At 45.0% G+C, this 27748-nt stretch overlaps 1 protein-coding gene across 1 annotated transcript in view; it reads left to right on the top strand.

Moving 5' to 3' along the window:
* The first annotated feature begins 2756 nt into the window (after positions 1-2756).
* The window catches only part of PLTP (phospholipid transfer protein), a 62666-nt gene continuing 37674 nt past the window's right edge, over positions 2757-27748 (top strand). Inside the window, exon 1 of the mRNA XM_077251688.1 lies at positions 2757-3059. The gene's annotated coding sequence lies outside the window, so the exon portion shown is untranslated. The remainder of the gene's footprint in view (positions 3060-27748) is intronic.

Here is a 27748-nt window from a genome sequence, read left to right as displayed (position 1 = left end):
GATACCGCACACACATTACACACACACACACTACAGATACCGCACACACATCACACACACTACAGATACCGCACACACATTACACACACACACACTACAGATACCGCACACACATTACACACACACTACAGATACCATACACTCATGTTTTACACACTCACAGACTACACACACACACACTTCTGTGGTGCAGAGCAGGCCGATGTCCATGCACGGCTCTTCAGGTTCTCCTGCTCACAGCAGCTCTGTCCCGGCACCTCCCCCGGGCTCTCCTTCTCTGCCAAATGAAAGCAGAGATCAGAGCAGGAGATAATGTCACCGCGCTGACTGTGTGCTTCCAGTGGGAGCTAGGGAAGCAGTTCCACCGGCAGGTATTACCGTTCATCTTGCGTGCTGCTGTTCTCTGACACTGGTACTTGCCACTCAGCCAGCATGCGCCGATCGAGCGGCCCACTACAAACACCGGCCCTTCTGGCATTTGCCCGAAGTGCCCGATGCTCAGTCCGGCCCTGCATCCAAACTTCCATTCTCTCCACCCTCTGGACCACCTATTCGCTACTCTTCTTGTGCCCCCTCCCAACTTGTGCAATGTGAAGTTGGAGGCCTGCTGCCTGCCTGCAAAGTACTAAGTACTACTAAGTCTAACCCTACTCACTGCTGCCTGCAATAAGGTGCAGTTGCCTGTCTTAAAGGAGATATTCTAGTAACCCAATACTTATCCCCTATACTCATCATATGGGACAATTATTAGGGCAAGTTCACATGGTGGATCTTCAAGCAGAAGCTTGGAGCGGACAGCCACGCCGACATTCTGCTGAATAACCACGGCGGCCTCTTTCTTCATGCCCCTTCATGCCTCCCATTTATCTTTATGGGAGACAGGAAGAGAAAGGAAATGTCTGCACCAAAATTCTGTCTTGTGAGCTGGCCTTTACAATCAAGTGGCTGCATGCTCAATCAGTTTATGTCACCCCTTCTATCATAAAATAATAAACAGAAACTGTTCTTCTAATAGACTGATACATCCAGAAGAGATCCATTTTTCAGCAGTCACCTCATTATCATACCATGAAGGATTACAATGAGAGATAACAAAATCCACCATTCACAGTAGTTAATGTCACAGCTCACCTCTTCCCCCTTCCTGCACAATGACATCTGCATGTCACTAAACATGAGAATATGTATAGAAAACTCTCCCAAGGAAATAGAGTCCCCTATAATGTCTTGTAATATACAGTATATATACATGTATATGTCCAATGTCCATATCTCCAAACATGCAAGAGAGCATCTTCCATAAATGTACAGAAATCAGAATACAATAATGTTCAATCAGAAGTACAGATTATAAAAAAAATCACAATCTGGTTTCAATTAGTCTAAAAAATCTATGTGACACATTCCCTTAAAGAAAAATAAAGAAAAATATACCTAAGAAGAGTACAGGAAGTTGTAAGAAAAGTTTAACAGGTTAGAGTGGAGTAGGTCCCTGACAAGAGCCTACCTTGTTGACAACTTGGCTATAACAAAAACTGTTGGCTATGTATGTGATCTGGTGTTTGATGGGAACTATTAATGTGTGATTGGTGAGGACATGGTGCAAAAGTGGAGTTTTTCCAAGAGTGGGACATGGGACTGTGAAAGGTTCACAGGGTGGAGGCGGAGCTAGGATGGAGCCTGGGTCAGGGTGGAGTCTCAAGGGGGCCCGAAAATATTGCCAGTGTGGGGTACTGAAATTCCTGATGGCAGCCCTGCCTGGATCCCATGACTTTTCGGAACCAAACATTATATCTCCAGAGAATTGTACAGCTAACTGACTTTTTTGTTGTGGTAGGGACTCTAAAATGCAGCAATTTCCTTGGGAAAGCAGTATGCGAAACGCGCGTTGGGGTGCAATAATCTCTTATGTGGTTCAGGTAATTATTTATTATAATAATGATCATGATTTGTCTGATATAGTATCACCTACAGATGTGCATATCTTCACTTACATTGTAAATTATTGGATTGATTATGTATTATTACTATTTATTGATTATTATTAATTATTACTACTTTTGTACTGCTCATCATGATTTATGTATCATTGATTATATGCACTGTTACTCTATTGTACTCCTATAGATTCTTTGTATTTTCCTGGCATATATGTGTTTGAATGTGATATAATGTTTTTTCAACAGTTCTAAAAAAAATAGTATATTTTTACTATCCCGAAGTGTGGTACATCATTTTTAGAATTTATGCTTTATTTGTACACACTAATCTGACTGTTTTGTGAATCAGTGATCCAATATTACAGACATCTAAAATAGGTGTAATGGTCCCTTTACATTGACCGACCGGCGGCATTAAACGAATGCTGATCAGTAATCCTTTACCGATCGGCGGCTGTGTAAACGATGCGTACAGAACGATGTATAATAGATGTGTAACAGATAGCTCAGTGCGCACTCTGCCATAGTACTTGGCAGTATGAGTCCTGTTCACACAGGACAATGCATTGCCGAGAAAGATGATCTTTGGCGCTACACAAAAGGTCATTTCACCCAATGAATGAGCGTTTTGCCTGTTAACAACCTGTTTACACAGAAAGACTATCGTGAAACGGGCACCCTTAACAACCCCTGTTCACGATTATCATTCAGTGTAAATGTAGCTTGATCCCGAGTGTCGTGGTCACCAAGAAATCTGGATAAGAAATCACATGCCATTGTGTGTGTGTTATCCTAGCTCCCAGCTGGGCTTCCATTGTGTGTTGCTATGTCTTTCTTTTGTGTGCAGTTTGAGCGACTCCTGCGGCTTTTTGCTGTATGCTTGCAATAATGTCTTCATGTGGTGTTTTTTCCTGTCCAAGTCTCTATTAGAAGATGATTTGCTGCCCCGGGGTCTGCTCCATGTCCAGCTGTGTGGTCTGTGGGAAGGAGGAGGGACTATGCGGTGTGTGTATGAATGTGTATGAGGGTCTGTATATAAGCCTCTGCAGGCAGTGTTCTGCTCGAGTCCCAGTGCAGGAACTGCGCAATCAAGAGAACCCAAGTGAGCGCAGGGGCTAGGTGAGTGTGCACAGGGGGCTGGAATGGGGTCTCCATGACATGGCTGTTCTTTCTGTCATCTCCCAACACTTCTCTATCTGGCCATCACTTGTCATGACAGAAATGAATGCAGCTTACTGTAATCATTCACTTTTCAAGAACCTGATGTCAAATCTAAATGTTAACATCCATAAATACTGATATTTTCACTAAAATGAGTCATTGCACCAAAGTGAGGGTTTGCCTGTGGGGTTACGGTATACATAGATGGGGGTTACATAGATTCCTTTACTATATCCAAATATATAACCATATAGATTGATAACATGTTCTGTTACATTAATGCAATATATATGCAGTGTTAAATCCCCTCGCAATCCCAACAAAGCCCTCTTTTTCCCAAATTACTTTGAAGTCACCCATCTTTTTTATTTAATTAATATGCTTTCTTATATAGCGCCATCCTATTCCACAGATATTGTCACGCATGCAACAGTTCTCCTTTATCCCTACACATTATGCATTTGTACTGATTTATTAAGATTTGTATTAAGACAAAACAGGCAAAACCACCCGTAGTTTCCTATTACCTTTGCTATATCAGTTCACTGTCATTATTTTGCTTTATAGGACATGGATGTCACGGTTTTGGTTACTAGATGATTGTGGAATCGACAGGACGCTATAAAATGATCTGTCTTTAGCCACGTTAACACATTCAGTATCTTACATCAGTATTTGTAAGCCAAAAAGAAGAAAGTATAATAGAAACACGTCACCACTTCTGTATTTATCACCCACTCCTGGTTTTGGCTTACAAATACTGATGTAAAATACTGACTGAATACTGAATGTGTGAACGTGGCCTTTGACTTACCCCCCAGGATCTACTATACACCAGCTCTGTATTCATTAATGCTAATGATCTATTATTCAGCCTGGTGAAAATGCCTCCTCTGGGAGCACATAAATAAAGCACTATTATCCGGGCGATGGACAGGTTCTCGTTTTCTAATCTACTTTTTAGACAGAGAGGTCCCGGATATGAGATTGTTTTTTGCTTATATCTTGCTCATTAATGAAGGATATGTTTGTTCATAGTGAGGGGATTTAATTTTTTCTCCTCGTCCCAAATGGCCATCATGTGTGGATTGGTGATCCGAGGATTTATTCTGATTAGATGGGAGTGGGAATGACTTATGCTTCTAAGGCTCTGTTCACACTTCCTCTACGTCATTCCGTTTGTTCTGTTTGTATTAATGAATTCCATTATGAGTTAGCCTTTAGAACAGATTCTGCATAGTAGGCTTTTTCTTCAATTCTAAAAAAGAACATGTAACAGACATACCACCATAATAATCAATGGGATCTTTCTGCTTCCGTTCTTGGCAGTTATGCAATAAATCCATGTGAACATTGGCTAAAATAAAAAAAATTGACTTTTGTCTTGTGGCATATTTGTCAAAATTGGAGGAGAATGGTCTAACCTAGATGGATTCATGTCTTTTTTTCAGCCTTTATTCTACTTTGCAAGCACTAGAAACAAATTTTTCATGCAGCCACACTAACACTCTTTTTGCTTAGGTATTTAATAAACCATGGCCCGACTCATTATTGCCCTTGCTCCTCTTTTTTTTGTCTAGTTTTGTGTCTCTTTTTGTTTGCACCCAATTCACTATTCTATTTGCGTCTTTTTTTCAGTCTATTTTATTTGTGCTTTGTGTTTCCCGTTTTGTGACGGAGTTTAGTGATTCCAGATGTTTTTGCCTGATTTCGACTTTCTAAAAATCTTGTAAGATTTGTCGCAACTCCAATCACCCCTGTTGTATTTTTAAGTATGCCAGTTTCTTAGGCGCCAATTTGCACAATATGCGACAACTAAAACCACAAGACAAAAAAGTAAAATGACTTTAAAAAATACAACGCACAAATGATGAATCTGGGCTCATTATTTTTTGCAAAGAATAATTGTAACATACGACATGGCAGATATATAATACCTCCATTGACATAGAGAAAATTCTTCACCCAGCACACATCACCAGACAGGAGTGTAGGTTGGTTCAAAGAAATAAGATACAAGATTGAACATACCCTGTAATTTCTAGACATGACTTGTGCTTTTCTAGGAATCCCAGTTCAGCATTCCAGACCAGTATCTGTTACTATATGGTGACTGTGGAATATTATGTATCAGAGTAGTACCGGCATTGGTAATAAGCACTATAGTCATGTAATTGTTCCCCTATAAAGATGTGGCCACATTGCATTCAAATTCATACACTGTAGAAGCATACATGAAAATTATGTCATAGACAGCCATGTGTTTTCACATCTTGCCGTAGGAGAGCGTTTGCCCAAGGCTTGTAATTCCAGAAAGCATCTGTAGATTCCATAGATTGTCAAAAGTCTTGCAAAAATATTTTCAGAATTTCCATAAGCAAGTATTTGTACAACCCATTATTGCTCTTTCTTTTTTATGACGAGTCCCACACTCTCTTGGCGACCTTCTTCTATAATGAGAACGTGTGTTGTCATCTGAAGGTCTAGGACATTGGTTTGTAGACGTTAGGCGCGTACAGCAGATATTTTATCTTTCCTGAGTTAAGGTACCTTCACACTAAACGATATCGCTAGCGATCCGTGACGTTGCAGCGTCCTGGCTAGCGATATCGTTGTGTTTGACACGCAGCAGCGATCAGGATCCTGCTGTGATATCGCTGGTCGTTGATTAAAGTTCAGAACTTTATTTGGTCGTCAGACCGGCATGTATCGTCGTGTTTGACACCAAAAGCAACGATACCAGCGATGTTTTACACTGGTAACCAGGGTAAACATCGGGTTACTAAGCGCAGGGCCGCGCTTAGTAACCCGATGTTTACCCTGGTTACCAGTGTAAAATGTAAAAAAAACAAACTACATACTCACCTTCGCGTCCCCCGGCGTCCGCTTCCCACACTGACTGAGCGCTGTAAAGTGAAAGTGAAAGTACAGCACAGCGGTGACTTCACCACTCTGCTGTTAGGGCCGGCGCTCAGTCAGTGCAGGAAGCGGACGCCGGGGGACACGAATGTAAGTATGTACTGTTTGTTTTTTTTACTTTTTTCGCTGGTAACCAGGGTAAACATCGGGTTACTAAGCGCGGCCCTGCGCTTAGTAACCCGATGTTTACCCTGGTTACCCGGGGACCTCGGCATCGTTGGTCGCTGGAGAGCGGTCTGTGTGACAGCTCTCCAGCGATCAAACAGCGACGCTGCAGCGATCGGCATCGTTGTCGCTATCGCTGCAGCGTCGCTTAATGTGAAGGTACCTTTACACTTCTGACAACAGTATTACACTCATGTTATGTATATTCACCACAGAACCTGCTTTGTGGGATTGCAAATGGAATTTGAAGTTCAAACTTGTGTTTTAAGAAGGCAAATTTTAAACCAGATGGTTTATGCCAATGACTGGCTTACTGATAGACAAAGCCTGTGACAGATTGGCAGAGGTTTAGGGGGACGTAGTGGAAAATTGTAGAACATGAGGTGAGATTTAGGTCGGTCATGAAACATCTGCTGCTCTGCTCCCCTTCCATTCTGATTTTTTTGTGAACTTCATAAGTAAAGATAATCTGACACCTGATTAATGCTGCCTGAACTATAAACAGCAAGAATTAGAGCTCAGCTCCTTCATTTCAGGCACCTATGATTTACTCTGAAATCCTTTTTAAAAAACATTGAAAACTTGTGAGGGAGGATGTGATGCAACTAGCACGGATAGTCCAAGAGGCAGAATCCAAGTGTTCTTTCCCTGCCCCATTTCCCCTGACTGACATATGTGTGCATAGGGAGGAACCTGTTATTCCAAAGAACAATTCAACTAGGATGAGTATTCTATGAGGCCGGTCCCTACTGGTTCCTTATTCCTACCCTACTCACCTAGCTTAATAGCTTTGTGTTTATATAGGAAGTGGCATGCCATTCCCAGGAATGATATAACTAAGATGAGTAGTCCAAAAGACCAGTCGATGGTGACTTTTCCCTGCTCCACAAGGGAGAAACCAGTTATTCAAGTGGACCAGGGCAAGGAGAAGCCAAGGTGGAACTGCTCTTGGGCTAGACATCCTAGTCGGATGGTCCACTGGCAGATTTTATATGTGTGTTTTTAGCTGAAATAATGGAGCTGTTCAGCTGTCTGGTTCCCTATAATTTTAATTATAATAGTAGATAGCAACTTACAGTGGGGAAATAAGTATTTGATCCCTTGCTGATTTTGTAAGTTTGCCCACTGACAAAGACATGAACAGTCTATAATTTTAAGGGTAGGTTAATTTTAACCCCTTCCCGACATGTGACGGAATAGTACGTCACATGTCGGGACCCCCGCTTTGATGTGCGCTCCGGCGGTGAGCGCACATCAAAGTCGCGACATGTCAGCTGTTTTTTACAGCTGACATGTGCGCGCAATAGCGGCGGGTGAAATCGCGATCACCCGCCGCTATTAACTAGTTAAATGCCGCTGTCAAACGCAGACAGCGGCATTTAACTACCGCATCCGGCCGTGCGGCCGGATATGAGCGCATCGCCGACCCCTGTCACATGATCGGGGGTCGGCGATGCTCCTCCATTGTAACCATAGAGGTCCTTGAGACCTCTATGGTTACTGATTGCCGGTGGCTGTGAGCGCCCCCCTGTGGTCGGCGCTCACAGCACACCTGCATTTTAGCTACATAACAGCGATCTGATGATCGCTGTTATGTAGCAGAGCCGATCGGGCTGTGCCTGCTTCTAGCCTCCCATGGAGGCTATAGAAGCATGGCAAAAGTAAAAAAAAAAAGTTTTTAAAAATGTGAAAAAAATAAAAAAAACATAAAAGTTTAAATCACCCCCCTTTCGCCCCAATCAAAATAAATCAATAAAAAAAACAAAAAACCTACACATATTTGGTATCGCCGCGTTCAGAATCGCCCGATCTATCAATTAAAAAAAAGCATTAACCTGATCGCTAAATGGCGTAATGAGAAAAAAATTCGAAACGCCAGATTTACGTTTTTTTGGTCGCCACGACATTGCATTAAAATGCAATAACGGGCGATCAAAAGAACGTATCTACACCAAAATGCTATCATTAAAAACGCCAGCTCGGCATGCAAAAAATAAGCCCTCACCTGACCCCAGATCACGAAAAATGGAGACGCTACGAGTATCGGAAAATGGCGCAATTTTGTTTTGTTTTGTTTTTTGCAAAGTTTGGAATTTTTTTTCACCACTTAGGTGAAAAATAACCTAGTCATGTTAGGTGTCTATGAACTCGTAGTGACCTGGAGAATCATAATGGCAGGTCAGTTTTAGCATTTAGTGAACCTAGCAAAATAGGCAAGCAAAAAACAAGTGTGGGATTGCACTTTTTTTGCAATTTCACTGCACTTGGAATTTTTTTCCCGTTTTCTAGTACACGACATGCTAAAACCAATGATGTCGTTCAAAAGTACAACTCGTCCCGCAAAAAATAAGCCCTCACATGGCCAAATTGACGGAAAAATAAAAAAGTTATGGCTCTGGGAAGGAGGGGAGCGAAAAACGAAAACGGAAAAACGGAAAAAGCTCCGGGGGTGAAGGGGTTAACATTGAGAGTGTGAGACAGTGACCCCTGTTACAGCTAGGGGGCACTGCTTGTTCTCCCCAGGATGCGCACAGAGGCGTAGTGAGGCCATGAGGGGGCGTTACAGTTGCAAGTGTGGCTGTGATTACAATTGTTAAAAGCCCTGTAGTATAGAGAGGTTTTAGAATTGAGTCTGAGGAGTCTCAGGTGTGTCAGGGCCAGAGTGAGGCCTGACAACCCACAGCATACACAGTGGTGCTGCTGTCCATGATGACTGGTCACTGATGTGGACAGGTCTTGTGCCTGGAGGTGAACCGGAGGTAGATTGTCCTGTGCTCGAAGGAAGGACTGGCGTGTGTCACAGCTGCAGACAGGAGGATGTCAAGGTCTGTGTACGGCTGTGAGTAGAGACTGTGATACAGCAGTGCAGGACACTCATGGAACTAGTCAGAGGAGGACTACCATGTGTAGGGACTGCAATCTAAAGGATGCTGTAATGAACTGGTGTGAACTGAACACTGAAGTTATGTGCATTGAAGTTATATGCTTGGAACCTTTTCTGTGTGAAGATAAAGCATTAAAGAGACTTTTATGTTTGAACTTTGTGCTCTTCAATGTTACCGGTGCCTCACAAGAGATAGAATATCAAAAATAAAATCCAGAAAATCACATTGTATAAATTATATACATTTATTTGCATTTTGCAGTGAGAAATAAGTATTTGATCCCTCTGGCAAATAAGACTTAATACTTATTATTATTATTATTTGTTTATATAGCACCATTAATTCCATGGTGCTGTACATGAGAAGGGGTTACATCAAAATACAAATATCACTTACAGTAAACAAACTAACAATGACAGACTGATACAGAGGGAGAGGACTCTGCCCTTGCGGGCTTACATTCTACAGGATTATGGGGAAGGAGACAGTAGGTCGGAGTTGCAGTAGCTCCGATGGTGTTGAGATGGCCGTGTGGTCATTTCAGGTTGTAAGCTTTCTTGAAGAGGTGGGTTTTCAGGTTTCTTTTGAAGGATCCAAATGTGGTGGATAACCGGACGTGTTGTGTCACAGAATTCCAGAGGATCCGGGGGTATTCTGGAGAAGTCATCGAGGCGATCAGGTGAGGAGCAAATAAGCGTGGAGGAGAGAAGGGGGTCTTGGGAGGACCGGAGATTACGTGAGGGAAGATATTGCGAGATTAGTTTGGAAATATACGGAGGAGAAAGGTTATGGATGGCTTTGTAGGTCAGTGTTAGTAGTTTAAACTGGATACGCTGGGAAATTGGGAGCCAGTGAAGGGATTTGCAAAGAGGGGAAAAAGGAGTGTAGCGAGCAGAGAGATTAATTAGTCGGGCAGAAGAGTTAAGGACGAAATGGAGGGGTGCGAGAGTGTTAGAAGGTAGGCTGTTGTGAACTCCATTTTCAGGCTCCCTCTTGTGGTCACAGATGGTATTGTGTGACTTTGGTTTTTTGGCTCCCCCTGGTGGTTTGGTTTATTATCCTGCGGGTCTGGCTGGATCAGCTGCCTCGTTATTCACCAGGGAGGCTCCTATTTAGCTCTGCTTCACTTCCACTTGTTGCCGCCTGTCAATGTATTCAGTGCTATTCTGATTACTCCTGATTATCTCGTTTTCTGCCTCTTCAGGATAAGCTAAGTTCTGTTTGAATATTTTTTGCTCATCTGCCTGCAATATGATTTCTGTGTATGATGAGTCTAGTCCAGCTTGCTAATATGTGATTTCTTTTTGCTGGTAAGCTCTGGGGTACGGAGTTGATTTCCCTGCACCGTTAGTTGGTGCGGGGGCTCGAGCAATCTCTGCGTGGATATTTTGAATAGGGTTTTTTTATTGACCGCACAGTTCCCTTCCTATTTTCTGCTATCTAGTATTAGTGGGCCTCATTTGCTAAATCTGATTTCATCTCTGCGTTTGTGCTTTCCCCTTAACTCACCGTTAATATTTGTGGGGGGCTATTCTATATCTTTGGGGTCATTCCACTGAGGCAAGAGAGGACTTTCTTTCCCTCCAGGAATAGTCAGTTTCTCAGGCCGTGAAGAGACGTCTAGGATTTTTTAGGTAACGTTCCACGGCTGCCTATAGTTGTTTGCGGATAGGATCAGGTTGCGGTCAATCTAGTTACCACTTTCCCAGAGCTAGTAGTCTGTTCAGTGACTTAGCTAGTCCGACCTGCGATCCTTGCCACTAGGATCATAACAGTACAGCCGGCCCGGTAAAGTGTTAATTGCATGGCAGAAGCAGGAGAAAAGAAGCTTGGAGATATATATTTTTTTTTTTGCTGCCGTGTGTCTAGCTGCTGTGTGTCTGGCTTCTCTCCTCCTCTTAATCTTGGTGTGGCTCTGAGTTCAGCTGCTGATATGGATATCCAGAGTTTAGCCTCCAGTGTAGATCATCTTGCTGCAAGGGTACAAAGTATTCAGGATTTTGTTGTGCACAGTCCTATGTCAGAGCCTAGAATACCTATTCCGGAGTTGTTTTCTGGAGATAGATCTAGGTTCCTGAATTTTAAGAACAATTGCAAGTTGTTTCTTTCTTTGAAACCTCGTTCCTCTGGGGATTCTGTTCAGCAAGTTAAGATTATTATTTCTTTCTTGCGTGGCGATCCTCAAGATTGGGCTTTCGCATTCCAGGGGATCCTGCATTGCTCAGTGTGGATGCATTTTTTCTGGCCCTTGGATTGCTCTATGAGGAACCTAATCTTGAGAACCAGGCTGAAAAAGCGTTGTTGGCCCTCTCTCAGGGGCAAGATGATGCAGAGGTGTACTGCCAGAAATTTCGGAAATGGTCGGTGCTTACTCAATGGAATGAGTGTGCCCTGGCTGCAAATTTCAGAAAAGCTCTTTCTGAAGCCATTAAGAATGTCATGGTGGGGTTCCCTATGCCTGCAGGTCTGAATGAGTCAATGACTCTGGCCATTCAGATTGATCGGCGTTTGCGGGAGCGCAAACCTGCGCTCCATTTGGCGGTGTCTTCTGAACAGACACCTGAGTCTATGCAATGTGATAGAATTCTGACCAGAAGTGAACGGCAAAATTATAGACGGCAAAATGGGTTGTGCTTTTACTGTGGTGACTCAGCTCATGTTATCTCAGCATGCTCTAAGCGCACAAAAAAGATTGATAAATCTGTCACCATCGGTACTTTACAGCCTAAGTTTATTTTGTCTGTTACCCTGATTTGTTCCCTGTCATCTTACCCGGTTATGGCTTTTGTGGATTCAGGTGCTGCCCTGAGTCTGATGGATTTGTCATTTGCCAGGCGCTGTGGTTTTGTTTTGGAGCCTTTAAAATTCCCTATTCCACTAAGGGGAATTGATGCTACACCATTGGCTACGAATAAACCTCAGTACTGGACACAAGTGACCATGTGCATGACTCCTGTTCATCAGGAGGTGATTCGCTTTCTTGTATTGCATAATTTGCATGATGTTGTCGTGTTGGGCCTGCCATGGTTGCAGACTCATAATCCAGTCCTGGATTGGAAAGCAATGTCTGTGTCAAGTTGGGGTTGTCAGGGAATTCATGGCGACGCTCCTGTGGTGTCAATTGCTTCATCCACTCCTTCTGAGGTCCCTGCGTTTTTGTCAGATTACCAGGATGTATTTGATGAGCCCAAACTCAGTTCTCTACCTCCTCATAGGGATTGTGATTGTGCTATAAATTTGATTCCTGGTAGTAAGTTTCCTAAGGGACGACTTTTCAATTTGTCAGTGCCGGAGCATGCTGCTATGCGGAGTTATATAAAGGAGTCTTTGGAGAAAGGACTTATTCGCCCCTCCTCCTCCCCTCTTGGTGCGGGGTTCTTTTTTGTGGCTAAGAAGGATAGTTCCTTGAGACCTTGTATTGATTATCGCCTTCTAAACAAAATCACGGTCAAATTTCAGTATCCTTTGCCATTGTTATCTGATCTGTTTGCTCGCATTAGGGGGTCTAGTTGGTTCACCAAGATAGATCTTCGTGGTGCGTATAACCTTGTGCGTATTAAGCAGGGTGATGAATGGAAAACTGCATTTAATACGCCCGAAGGCCATTTTGAGTACTTGGTGATGCCTTTTGGACTTTCTAACGCTCCTTCTGTCTTTCAGTCCTTTATGCACGACATCTTCCGCGAATATCTGGATAAATTTATGATTGTGTATCTGGATGATATTCTGGTTTTTTCGGATGATTGGGAGTCCCATGTTAAGCAAGTCAGGATGGTGTTTCAGGTCCTGCGTGCCAATGCTTTATTTGTGAAGGGCTCAAAAAATGTATTTTTGGAGTCCAGAAGGTCTCTTTTTTGGGTTTCATTTTTTCTCCTTCTGTTATTGAGATGGACCCAGTCAAGGTTCAGGATATTCATGACTGGACTCAGCCTACATCTATTAAGAGTCTTCAGAAGTTCTTGGGTTTTGCTAATTTTTACCGTCGCTTCATCGCTAATTTTTCTGGTGTTGTTAAGCCATTGACGGATTTGACCAAGAAGGGTTCTGATGTTACTAATTGGTCTCCTGCGGCTGTGGAGGACTTTCGGGAGCTGAAGCGCCGGTTTTCTTCGGCTCCGGTCTTATGTCAGCCAGACGTCTCCCTTCCTTTCCAGGTCGAGGTTGATGCTTCTGAGATTGGAGCGGGGGCTGTTTTGTCGCAGAGAAGCTCTGATGGCTCTGTGATGAAGCCATGTGCTTTCTTTTCAAGAAAGTTTTCGCCTGCCGAGCGGAATTATGATGTTGGTAATCGGGAGTTGTTGGCTATGAAGTGGGCATTTGAGGAGTGGCGACATTGGCTCGAGGGAGCTAAGCATCGTGTGGTGGTCTTGACTGATCACAAGAATTTGATTTATCTCGAGTCGGCCAAGCGGCTGAATCCTAGACAGGCTCGTTGGTCGTTGTTTTTCTCTCGTTTTGATTTCGTCGTCTCATACCTGCCTGGTTCGAAGAATGTGAAGGCTGATGCTCTTTCTAGGAGTTTTGTGCCTGACTCTCCTGGTGATTCAGAGCCAGCTGGTATCCTCAGAGAAGGGGTAATTTTGTCTGCCATCTCCCCAGATTTGCGACGAGTGCTGCAGGAGTTTCAGGAGGATAGACCTGACCGTTGTCCACCGGAGAGACTGTTTATCCCGGATAGATGGACCAGCAGAGTTATTTCCGAGGTTCATTCTTCGGTGTTGGCAGGCCATCCTGGGATTTTTGGTACCAGAGATTTGGTGGCTAGGTCCTTCTGGTGGCCTTCCTTGTCGCGGGATGTGCGTTCCTTTGTGCAGTCTTGTGGAATTTGTGCTCGGGCTAAGCCTTGCTGTTCTCGTGCCAGTGGCTTGTTGTTGCCTTTGCCTGTCCCGAAGAGGCCTTGGACGCACATTTCCATGGATTTTATTTCAGATCTCCCTGTCTCTCAGAGAATGTCGGTCATTTGGGTGGTGTGTGATCGTTTTTCTAAAATGGTCCATTTGGTGCCCTTGCCTAAGTTGCCTTCCTCCTCCGAGTTGGTTCCTCTGTTTTTTCAAAATGTGGTTCGTTTGCACGGGATCCCTGAAAATATTGTTTCCGACAGAGGATCCCAGTTTGTGTCTAGATTTTGGCGGACCTTTTGTGCTAAGATGGGCATTAATTTGTCTTTTTCGTCGGCCTTCCATCCTCAGACGAATGGCCAAACCGAGCGCACTAATCAGACTTTGGAAACCTATTTAAGATGTTTTGTTTCTGCTGATCAGGACGACTGGGTGACTTTTTTGCCATTGGCTGAGTTTGCCCTTAATAATCGGGCTAGTTCTGCTACTTTGGTTTCTCCTTTTTTTTGTAATTCAGGGTTTCATCCTCGTTTTTCCTCGGGTTAGGTGGAGCCTTCTGACTGTCCTGGAGTGGATGTTGTGGTGGATAGGTTGCATCAGATTTGGAATCATGTGGTGGACAATTTGAAGCTGTCACAAGAGAAGGCTCAGCGCTTTGCCAACCGCCGTCGCTGTGTGGGTCCCCGACTTCGCGTTGGGGATTTGGTGTGGTTGTCTTCTCGCTTTGTTCCTATGAAGGTCTCCTCTCCTAAGTTTAAGCCTCGGTTTATCGGTCCTTATAAGATTTTGGAAGTCCTTAACCCTGTGTCATTTCGTTTGGACCTCCCGGCATCATTTGCTATTCATAATGTGTTCCATCGGTCGTTGTTGCGGAGGTATGTGGTGCCTGTGGTTCCTTCGGTTGAGCCTCCTGCCCCTGTGCTGGTTGAGGGAGAATTGGAATACGTGGTGGAGAAGATCTTGGATTCTCGTATTTCTAGACGGAGGCTTCAGTATTTGGTTAAGTGGAAAGGCTATGGTCAGGAGGATAATTCCTGGGTTGTCGCCTCTGATGTTCATGCGGCCGATTTGGTTCGTGCCTTCCATGTGGCTCACCCTGATCGCCCTGGGGGTTTTGATGAGGGTTCGGTGACCCCTCCTCAAGGGGGGGGTACTGTTGTGAACTCCGTTTTCAGGCTCCCTCTTGTGGTCACAGATGGTATTGTGTGACTTTGGTTTTTTGGCTCCCCCTGGTGGTTTGGTTTATTATCCTGCGGGTCTGGCTGGATCAGCTGCCTCGTTATTCACCAGGGAGGCTCCTATTTAGCTCTGCTTCACTTCCACTTGTTGCCGGCTGTCAATGTATTCAGTGCTATTCTGATTACTCCTGATTATCTCGTTTTCTGCCTCTTCAGGATAAGCTAAGTTCTGTTTGAATATTTTTTGCTCATCTGCCTGCAATATGATTTCTGTGTATGATGAGTCTAGTCCAGCTTGCTAATATGTGATTTCTTTTTGCTGGTAAGCTCTGGGGTACGGAGTTGCTTTCCCCGCACCGTTAGTTGGTGCGGGGGCTCGAGCAATCTCTGCGTGGATATTTTGAATAGGGTTTTTTTATTGACCGCACAGTTCCCTTCCTATTTTCTGCTATCTAGTATTAGCGGGCCTCATTTGCTAAATCTGATTTCATCTCTGCGTTTGTGCTTTCCCCTTAACTCACCGTTAATATTTGTGGGGGGCTATTCTATATCTTTGGGGTCATTCCACTGAGGCAAGAGAGGACTTTCTTTCCCTCCAGGAATAGTCAGTTTCTCAGGCCGTGAAGAGACGTCTAGGATTTTTAGGTAACGTTCCACGGCTGCCTATAGTTGTTTGCGGATAGGATCAGGTTGCGGTCAATCTAGTTACCACTTCCCCAGAGCTAGTAGTCTGTTCAGTTACTTAGCTAGTCCGACCTGCGATCCTTGCCACTAGGATCATAACAGTAGGCCACAGAGGAGGATGTTGCAGTAGTCGAGGCGGGAGATGATTAGGGCATGCACAAGCATTTTGGTAGAGTGAGAGTTGAGGAAAGGATGGATTCTGGAAATGTTTTTGAGCTGGAGGTGACAGGAGGTGGTGAGAGCTTGGATGTGTGATTTGAAGGACAGGGCAGAGTCAAGGGTTACTCCGAGGTAGCCGATTTCAGGGACAGGGGAAAGTGTGATTTCATTTATTTTGATAGATAGATCAGGTAGGGAAGATATGCGAGATGGAGGAAAGATAATTAGTTCAGATTTGTCCACGTTGAGCTTGAGGAAGCAAGAAGAGAAGAAGGAGGATATGGCTGATAGACACTCTGGGATTCTGGAGAGCAGAGACGTGACATCTGGGCCAGAGAGGTAGATCTGAGTGTCTTTGGAGAGAAGATGAGCAAGCTCCCCTTTCGTGATTTTGGAGAGGGAAGTTATGGGGTTTGGACATTGGTCTGGTATACAAAGGGGTTGTGGTGGTTTGTCAACATATACTTGGTGGCAAAACCCTTGTTGGCAAGCAGAGCAGTCAGACGTTTTTTGTAGTTGATGATGAGGTTTGCGCACATGTGAGGAGGAATTTTGGTCCACTCCTCTTTGCAGATCATCTCTAAATCATTAAGATTTTGAGGCTGTCACTTGGCAACTCGGAGCTTCAACTTCCTCCATAAGTTTTCTATGGGATTAAGGTCTCGAGACTGGATAGGTCACTCCATGACCTTAATGTGCTTCTTTTTGAGCCACTCCTTTATTGCCCTGGCTGTTTGTTTTGGGTCATTGTCTTGTTGGAAGACCCAGCCACAACCCATTTTTAATGTCCTGGGGGAGGGAAGGAGGTTGTCACTCAGGATTTTACGGTACATGGCTCCATCCATTCTCCCATTGATGCGGTGAAGTAGTCCTGTGCCTTCAGCAGAGAAACACACCCAAATCATAATGTTTTCAACTCCATGCTTGATAGTGGGGACGGTGTTCTTTGGGTCATAGGCAGCATTTGTCTTCCTCCAAACACAGCAAGTTGAGTTAATGCCAAAGACCTCAATTTTTGTCTCGCCTGACCAAACACCTTCTCCCAATTACTCATAGAATCATCCAGGTGTTCATTGGCAAACTTCAGACAGGCCTGCACATGTGCCTTCTTGAGCATGGGGACCTTGTGGGCACTGCAGAATTTTAAACCTTTGCAGCGTAATGTGTTACCAATGGTTTTCTTCATGACTGGTCCCAGCTGCCTTGAGATCATTAACAAGTTCCTCCGGTTTAGTTTTAGGCTGATCTCTCACCTTTCTCATGATAAAGGATACCCCATGAGGTGATTTTGCATGGTGCACCAGATCGATGGCTATTGACAGTCATTTTGTATTTTTTCAATTCTCTTACTATTGCACCAACAGTTGTCTCCTTCTCACCCAGCATCTTACGTATGGATTTGTAGCCCATTCCTGCTTTGTGCAGGTCTATGATCTTGTCCCTGACATCTTTATAAAGCTCTTTGGTCTTGCCCATGTTGTAGAGGTTAGAGTCTGACTGATTAATTGAGTCTGTGGGCAGGAGTCATTTATAAAGGTGACTATGTAAGACAGCTGTCTTTAATGCAGGTAATGAGTTGATTAGGAGTGTCTAACTGGTCTGTAGGAGCAAGAGCTCTTAATGGTTGGCAGGGGAACAAATACTTATTTCTCACAGCAAAATGCAAATACATTTATATAATTTGTACAATGTAATTTTCTGGATTTTATTTTTGATATTCTATGTCTTAGTGTTAAATTTTACCTACCCTTAAAATAATAAACCGTTCATGTCTTTGTCAGTGGGCAAACTTACAAAATCAGAAAGTGAACAAATACTTATTCTCCCCACTGTATCAATAAAAACGTCTAACACTTGTTAAAATATAAAATAAGAAAACTACGCATATATCTTTATGTCAATTTTCACTTGTTAAAAGTTAAAAGATGGTAAAAGAGAGAACTGTACACATTCTATACCGTAAGGGACCTTATTTCACTATCTAAGCATACTGGCAGCTCATCAGAGAACACATCCTTTATCCCAAGGCCCAGGACTTAAGCCAAAGTCTGACTGAGTCTTTTACTGTTTTGACTCCAGAAAACTAAAACATTCAGTTCCTTGTAAAGATAATATCAATACTCGTGAACAACAAAACATATTTTGCTTACTTTTTCCGGATGGATAAAAAAAAACCATACATGATGCAAAAATAGTTATAGTCCCCAAAATTGTTTTACTTTGCTTTTTTATTTTCTTTCAACTGGGTATTTTATAACCTTTCCGTTTCCCTTTTATTTTGCTCCCAAGGCAACTTTTCAAAGATCCAATTGTCATTTCTTACCCTGACCTTAGAGGTCATAAAAATATTTTCCTTTAAAACATGACTTCAATAGTAAAATAAAGAATAAATAAAAATTATGATTCAAAATCTACAGTATGTATCCATTACAACTACTAGAGTGCACATATTTGATATCTGTATAGAACCTACAGTATATAAATAAGGCTGGCTCCAGGACTTTTGGGCAAGAATTCTGACCATGTCATTATACTTAACTTGTCACATGAGTTTTCTCCTGTAGGGAAACACTTAGGAAATGTCATGATTTTACCCCCACTTTTGGACAACCCATTGTCGTAGTGGAGATCTGTTAACAAAGGAATCATGAATTGTGTTCTGTTGACGATATTCTTTTATTTTCATGACTATTATATATTCATTGGCTTAATTCTAATTGACCTATTTTGCCAGTCAATGGTAAACAAAACCCCACAAAAGTAAGGCTACATATAAATGGCAGAAAAACAAAATTTAAATTTCAGATTGCCAAGTCAACGTCCTGACTTGAACTCAATAAAGAAGCTTTGGCAAGACCTGAATTGAGCAGTGGGCATAAAAAATACCAATGTGTCTGAATTAGAGGGGTTGTACAAATAGGTCAGGGCGAATATGTATTGTAAGGTTTCTCTTACTGAGAGTGTTGGGGGACACTCACTTGGCCGCGATATTCAAGCACACGGGCACGGGTTTATAAAACAAAGCAGTCCATGCGGTTTATTAAGCCTCATAAACCGGGGTACGCACAGTTCATAACATGAAACACAACAGGCACCAACTGGTGATATTTACTTGCAGCTTCTAACACTTCAGTGTGCGGCTTTGCCTTACGGCCACTAACACGCTGGTCCTCCCTTAACCAGTTCCCAAGGGAGACCACACAGTTCATAGAACTTCACAAGCACTACCGGCCTGTACGATACCTGACGGGAGCTCCGGCTCCACCTGCTGACTCCTTGCCAGTCCGCACCTCCGGGTAAGCTGCCTTACAGGGATCACCAACTTGCCTGGCCGGCACGCACTAGTCAGTCCAGACCTCACAGAAGGACTCCAGCTTCCCCAGACTCCATTAACACTCTTCTGGGTAAGCTGCCTAACAGGGATCCCCAACTTGCCTGTCCGGCATACAGTAGTCAGTCCAGACCTCACCGAAGGACTCCAGCTTCCCCAGTTCCACTGTGCACTGCTCCGGGATCCGGTCCTCCTACTAGGACCACCCACGCCAGCAGGTGCTTTCCAGGAAGCCTCCTCTCAGGCTTCCAACACAGGAACACACCGAGCCCTCAGGAACTCCCTCAGGGATTTTGCACTTGGACCCTTCAGGTCCACACACTGGAACCACACAGGAACATGTGACCCACACCCTGGTCACGTTATGTACCTGTAACCACACCCACAGTAATGGATCACATGGGCTGGTCACGTGATCCTGACATCACTGCAGGTCAATTCTCACGGCCTCAATACAACTCCGTGCACATCCCGGGGAGACCATGCAGCGCCCCCTACCTGTTACAGGGGTCACTGCATCACATATATCACATATCCCCCCCCTCTGTTCACACCTGTAGGGTTGAACACCTGTCATACACGTGGGATCACGGGATATGTCATGCACGTTGCCTTGCTCTACCTGTCGAGAGAACCGTCTCAGTCGGTTCTGAGCATCACACAGACCCATCCAGTTGTTGAGTTCACCCCGCCCCCAGCGGCCAACACGTAGGCCCTGAGCTTTGGCCCCTAAGTCACAGTCTGTCCGTGACACCAAACCCCCAGTCAAGCCCGTCTCCCTACTCGACCTTTCTCTCCAGGGTCGCCACCCACGGTTGTCACGGACATTAGTCCCACTTACAGTCGAGACCAGCAACTGATCAGAGTCTGACCCTCCATCACTACGTCCACTACTGTACATGTCCCTTTTGCCTCCTTTTCCTTGGGAAGAAGGCGGCCGCCACCTTATGTTCTGCAGCTGTTCATTGACCTGCCGTCTGTACAGTCTTAGCTGCTCTATTTCTCCCAAGTAGGCCACGCGAGTGCGACACCCCAGGAGCATCCGGATATCTGCCAGACTCTCCCCGGACCCGACAACCAGGAACGACACCACTCCATCTTCACCCACCTGGGCCCCGTCCCCAGCCGGAATCCTCAGTCTTCTCACACCCGACACATCCACCATCTCCTGCATCGCTCCTCCAAACCGGCCAATGAGCCTCGCCACCAGAGCTCCGGGCACTTGGACCGCGTCCTCTACCAAGCCCAGACGACTCCGAGCCTTCCTGGCTTGCTCCAAACAACGAGTGGCCTCATCATTCTCCCACAGGACCCTCTGCTTCGTGCGGAGGCACCGTAGGTGCATGTCCCTCAGGACAGCCACCCTCTTCACTGTGACTTCCTTAGTAGACAGTACCACCAACTGTTTCGTCTCCAGTGCCCAGTGCACACTAGACGCTTCCACTGCCTTTTTAAAGGCCTCATGCACACCCTCGCGGGTACATGCATCTTGCGCCTCTACGGGTACATCTATCACGCACTTGAAGAGCGGAGTCTCACTTCCTTCAAGAACAGATGGCTCCTGCCTTGCCATGGACCTTTCCATCAAGACACCTGTCACAACCGGGTGACCATCTTGTTCTGCTTTTAGCGCCAACTCCTCTTCAGCTTTACTCTCATTACCACTCTGGTACTGGCACGAGAAGTCTGCGACCACCACCTCTTTTCCTTGTAGAGGGCCTTTTAGTGCTTCACTAAGCACTACAATGTCTTCCTTTAGGGTCTGATACACACTTTGCCATCCGAACAGGTGGCCTCTGAGCTCAGAGACTTCCCTTTCTAGCTCATCCACTCTGCGCTCAGCCGCTTGTCTCAGGACCCTTTCTCGTTCGACGTGGTCATTCACCGTCTCTATAACCAATTCCATCTCGCTTCTCCCATCCTCCGGACTGGTGAAACATCCATCACTTGAGGAGGTATTCACTTCCGGCACCATCTCCTTGGTGGCCTCCTCCACTTCCGCACCCTCCGACTCTGCACTGTCAGGGTCGGCCCTCTCTTGGGTCTCAGCGGTGACGTCATTAGGTTCGTCCCTTTTCCCTGGGACTACAGAGTACTTCATACACCCCAGGTCCTCAGCATCTTCTGTCAATTCCTCACACGGAGCAACGGGTTCAGCCCCTTTGGCTCTTTTACGTCTCCAGCGACGGGAGGAAGAATTGCCTGAGTAAACCTTATTACACTCTTTTCCACTGGCGTCACCGTCTGAAGGGGAGTCGCCACCAATTGTTACCACAGGTCCTGGACCCCGTCCTCCACCCGTCAGCACAGGTCCTGGACCCCGTCCTCCACCTGTCACCATAGGTCCTGGACCCCGTCCTCCACTCGTCAGCACAGGTCCTGGACCCCGTCCTCCACCTATCACCATAGGTCCTGGACCCCGTCCTCCACCCGTCACCACAGGTCCTGGACCCCGTCCTCCACCCGTTACCACAGGTCCTGGACCCCGTCCTCCACCCGTTACCACAGGTCCTGGACCCCGTCCTCCACCTGTCACCAGGGCATACGCGTTTGTTACTGGCCATGACTTGTCACAGTCACCCCCAGAATCTGTGTCACACCCCACAGTCTGAGGACCCTGCAAGTCACTCTCTGTCTGGGTGTCAGCTCCACATGTTTTATCCAGCAGACCACTACCAGTCGTATTGTGGCACACTTCAAGTGACGTCAGGTCAGTTAGTTGGGCAGTCGAACCTTTCCCTCTGGTCAGGCCTGCCTTCTCAACCTTACTAACTGACATCCACATTATATCCACAAACACTTCAGCCTTTTCCCACAGTGCTACCAAATCTTGTCCTATTACCATAGGAAACGGCAAGATCGGGTCTACAACCACCTCATGGTATGTGGAAACCTCCGCTGCGACAATGTAGATAGTGGCTACCTGGAGATATTCAGTGTCGCCAGGTGACACAGAATCTCCTGGACGGGTTCTCAGCACAGACGCTTCTCTCCCCGGGTCTATCAACCCTTGCACACACTTTCCATCCAGCCAAAAAGGACACAGTCGTGACACCTCACTGATTGCCGCCCCTTTTTTGGCTCCGCCCCCTTTCTGGGCAAGTGCTCCGCTTTTTGATACCACCCCGGTTCGAGATTCAGCCCCCCTTCGGGATTCCACCCCTTTTTGGGCCATTACCCCTATTCGGATTACCGCCCCTTTTTGGGTCTCCGCCCCCTTTTGGGCAACCATCCCCGTTTGGGCCACCGCTCACTATTAGGGATAATCCCCTCCCTGGGATACACCCCATGGACTCCCCCACGGTACTCAAGCCCCAGTTCACACAGTACACCCCAATGTCTCTGGGCTTGTACTGGCCCTTTAAGAGTCTGCACAAAAAGAGAAAATTTTATTTTTTTTTTCTCTATGTCACTTTCACCAGCTCCTGCTGGTACCGCCACAGCTCCCGCTGCAGTCACACACAACCGGCACCTCCAGCTGCTGCCAACCACAAGACACTACAGCTCCGCCTGCTGTGGAACCTCTCGCTGCAACCACGGCTACTCTCCACACGGCTCTGCACGGGTCCACCGCTGCCGCTTGTCACCTTCGTGACCCCGCCGAGTCACAGCAGACGCTTGTCACTTTCGTAACCCCGCCGAGTTACCGCTAGACGCTTGTCACCTTCGTGGCTCTGCCACAGCAATTAACTCCACGTGTGCGTGCTGGATCGATGCCAAAATTCTCCACCAATTGTAAGGTTTCTCTTACTGAGAGTGTTGGGGGACACTCACTTGGCCACGATATTCAAGCACACGGGCACGGGTTTATAAAACAAAGCAGTCCATGCGGTTTATTAAGCCTCATAAACCGGGGTACGCACAGTTCATAACATGAAACACAACAGGCACCAACTGGTGATATTTACTTGCAGCTTCTAACACTTCAGTGTACGGCTTTGCCTTACGGCCACTAACACGCTGGTCCTCCCTTAACCAGTTCCCAAGGGAGACCACACAGTTCATAGAACTTCACAAGCACTACCGGCCTGTACGATACCTGACGGGAGCTCCGGCTCCACCTGCTGACTCCTTGCCAGTCCGCACCTCCGGGTAAGCTGCCTTACAGGGATCACCAACTTGCCTGGCCGGCACGCACTAGTCAGTCCAGACCTCACAGAAGGACTCCAGCTTCCCCAGACTCCATTAACACTCTTCTGGGTAAGCTGCCTAACAGGGATCCCCAACTTGCCTGTCCGGCATACAGTAGTCAGTCCAGACCTCACCGAAGGACTCCAGCTTCCCCAGTTCCACTGTGCACTGCTCCAGGATCCGGTCCTCCTACTAGGACCACCCACGCCAGCAGGTGCTTTCCAGGAAGCCTCCTCTCAGGCTTCCAACACAGGAACACACCGAGCCCTCAGGAACTCCCTCAGGGATTTTGCACTTGGACCCTTCAGGTCCACACACTGGAACCACACAGGAACATGTGACCCACACCCTGGTCACGTTATGTACCTGTAACCACACCCACAGTAATGGATCACATGGGCTGGTCACGTGATCCTGACATCACTGCAGGTCAATTCTCACGGCCTCAATACAACTCCGTGCACATCCCGGGGAGACCATGCAGCGCCCCCTACCTGTTACAGGGGTCACTGCATCACATATATCACAGTATTGATGTGAAAGACTGATATCAAATTATAGAAAAATCTTTAAATGAGAAGGTGTGTCCAAACTTTTGGTCTGTACTGTATATACCAATAAAGGAGCATGAACCGCACTTCCCAAAATACGTTTGATCTAAAGCCGCTAGGCAAAAATATATATAATTGAACATGAGGTTCGTAGTTTAACATTCTGATCAGATTCTGTATGAAGCCCACTGCCATGTCACGGCTAACCTCGTAGTGGGTTCCTACGGCCCTAACGGAGAGGAGCCGCGCACCGACCACCGCCACAGCGGCAAAGCACAGGCAGCGCAGATGGCCCGGTGTCTTCAGATCGTGCCACCCCACCAGCACAAAACCACAGCAACAATGGCCACCACCCAGCACCAACCCCAATGAAAGGAGTCACTGTTAGGGCGGTAGGGACCCACTACGAGGTTCGCAGTGACATTGCATTGTCCGTCATACAGTCTGATCAGAATGATAAACTATACGGAAACTAAACTGCGCATCTATTTTTATTTTTTTAAAGACTGATCAATTCTAAAACAGAAATTTGTGGTTCTGTCCCATTGAAGTTTTAATACTTTAAAACGCGTTGACAAATAAACCACAATACTTGAATTCCTGTCTTCTCATCAGTCTTCAACGACAGTACAGGTTATCCTATTTGTTTCACCATTTTCTTCCTCGATTTCTCCTCATGGGTCTGTAGCAGCCTAAGTAGTGTGAGCACAACCTTAGCAGGTGAGCTCAATTGTGCATTTGTATTCATACATTTTACCCTGATAAAACCTTATTTGTCATTCTCTAGTTTTACTATTACGTGGGTTTGGTCGGCTTTCCTGCAGAACACATTTTGGTATGTGCTGTTTTGTCATGGTTGTGTTCTAAGTTGAAGAAACAGTTCTAGGAATTTCTACAGACAACTATAATTGTGGTATTGAATGAATGCCATGTTTTTAATCCACAGAAAACAGGGATGGAAACCACAGTAAACTGGGACCTGTCATCAGGTTTCCCTGTTCTAAACTGGGTTGTTCGCCCTGAAAGAAGCTTTCTAACGGTGTCTTAAGTTCCCCACTGCAGCCCATCCTCAGCACCTCCTGCAATCCTGACAATAAAGCCCCTTTGCCTCTGATTGCTGAATATAACGTTCTCTACATCCTCCACACCGGGTTGATTCTTACTGTCGCCATTGAGCTGAAACCTGTTGCCTACATACAGGGCAGCACCTGTTCTGGGCTTCAGCTCACTGGCAACAGAGCCAGGCAGCTTGGTATGGATGATGTAGGGAATATCATCCACAGCAATCCGAGACAATGGGGTTGATTTATTAAGGACTGTCTGAGCCCACCCATTGGACTACTCAGTGTTGATTTTCAATGGACAACTTTTATTAGTTATGACGAGACGCGGTGTTTAAATGAACACACTTATTAAAAAGAAGCTATCATCAAAAAATTACCTATCTAAATGAGGTTTTTGTGTTCAATGTTGGTAAGGGTTTTTTTTTACATATGACAATCTGTATTAAAAATTAAAAATTAAAATTTTCACACTGGCCAGTGGGGCTTTGTTTTTTGTTTTTTTAGATTCCAACTTCATTTATTTCAGAAAATAACACTGGTACATTGGCCACCATGGTCAAAAACCCCAACCCTATATTTTGTATTGAAGTCTAATGAGCAAATGCAAAGGCCATTGTGAAGGGGAGCAGAATAAGGGGTGATGTCACCTATTGTGATCAGTGGATCCAGTGTTATCAGCTGTGTAAATAGGTGTCACCTGTCATTCTAGTTCTGCCACTGATGGTAATGAGCCTGCTGAAAACTCTTCCTGAAAGGACAGGAAGTATAACTCTAAAAAGCTCCAGTGGCCAGTATGAAAATTGCAAGATTGCTATTTTTTTAAGATATTGATATGAAAAAAATGAGCTCTTTTTATTGAGAACTGCCTTGTAGCAACAGTTTAAGTTAAAAAAATTACCTTTCAAATTAAAATGTAACAGTATGCCCCAAAAATATTACTAGATATAACTTGAATCTCCTAGATCCTACTGCAAAATCTTTTACACAGCTTCACCTATTACATACTACTGTGTCTTCATATGTGGTAGTGGGAACTTTGGGCTCACTCAGGCTCTCAATCCGGTAGCAATTGCTACATCTGCCCCCTGTATCTATACCCTTGGATAAATCCATAAACAAACACATTTTAGAATAGAATACAAGTACAAGAATCTGTATGCCCTTCATTTTGCAGACAGGATGACTTTGAAATGAGGAAATATTCAGATCCATGTGTTGGTAGTCATATGATTTCATGGTCTATCTTTCCTTTCAAGCGTAGGTAGGTCACGCATTTGTACTCTGCTTCTCTTCAAGGTCCTTTGTGGGCGATGGACCGTAAAGACATAACACTGGAAAGCATATGTCACACTACAGTATTGTGCGTCAGAGTCTGAAAGACAAACAAGTTATCTTTTTAAAAAGTTTATGAACACTATATTATTGCATTAAAGAAACACAATAAAAGCTAAGATACATAAATTAAACCAGTCATGTTAATTTATATTACTGAAGGCAAACACTTAAAGGGGCTGACCACTTTATTATTTTTTTTAACAGATGTGATGGAGACATTATTTTGTGGCACCTACTAATATATAAATATTACAGGTACTCCTTCTGCACTTGTTACTGCAGCCTTTTTAACAGACTGTCCACAAAATGGCGGCTGATGGAGGAATATGTGACCGGACTTGCCCGTTAGCCTTGTACAATTGAAAAACATTTCACATGGGAAAGCTGTTTTTCTGTTGGAGGAGGCTGATGGATAAGTGTTCTGCCTTCCTCCATGTATGATGCGGTGTGGATTCTAGCATACGGCTAAACCTTCATCCATTTCCTCAGTAAACAGACTATATAGGTTCTTAAGTCTATATTTATTGAGATGTGAACGATGAATAACAATAGTAGATGATATTGTGAGATATGCGATATAATGGACGATCAGGTAAAAACTACAAAGGAAATAACAGTGCCTCAGTACTTGGCCCATTACAGCATGTTACAGGATACAATAACATGAATAACAGAGATTACAGAGCTAACACAGCATAAGGCGGATACACAATTATCATGGCTATCTTAGGGCAAGTTCAGGCTGTCAGCATTGTATTACTTTATACAGGCAAACATCTATCTGCATAAAGAGAAACAGCAATATGAAACAAAGCACAACATGCCTAACTACACACTCTGCTACACAGTGGCTACATAACTGTTCTAATGTAACACACACATGTAAGTACATTTGTGCCTCACCGGAATCCACTTATAAAGAGCAATGATCTGCAGGAAGAGAGCCAGGAACATGTGTGTAAGACTCAAGGTTTGGGGGAAAATGGCTACTTTTGCCCGGGAAACCAGGGGGGCGGTTCTAGTCAGAACACAGGCTTAAAGCAAAATGCTCCTGGATACAGGAACAGGATAAATGTGTACCTAATGACCTCTAATGGTGACAATTGGTACTACATTATGAATTAACTTGCTGCACATTAATGGGCAGAACAATAAGTGTGGTCCCAAGTTTCTCCATTGCAGCCGTTTTGTGGACAGGAGAGCTTTGCAGTCTCTGAGGAAGAAAATGAGTCGCCCGCCAGGGCAGTGGGGTACTCGATACCGGGTCCAGTCGGCTATTAAAGGGGATGTCACAGTGGCTGCGACCCGGTTTGTGGCCCTGGGACTCACTGTAAAAGGGGAACGGTCTTTAAAGGGGAATTGTGAATAAGTCTGTCGTGACGCCACCTGTGGTGTTCGGTCAATAGG

Source organism: Ranitomeya variabilis, chromosome 4 (assembly GCF_051348905.1).
Source record: "Ranitomeya variabilis isolate aRanVar5 chromosome 4, aRanVar5.hap1, whole genome shotgun sequence".
Lineage (NCBI taxonomy): Eukaryota > Metazoa > Chordata > Amphibia > Anura > Dendrobatidae > Ranitomeya > Ranitomeya variabilis.
Note: the sequence above shows the minus strand (reverse complement) of the source record. Positions and strands in the feature narration are given on the sequence as shown.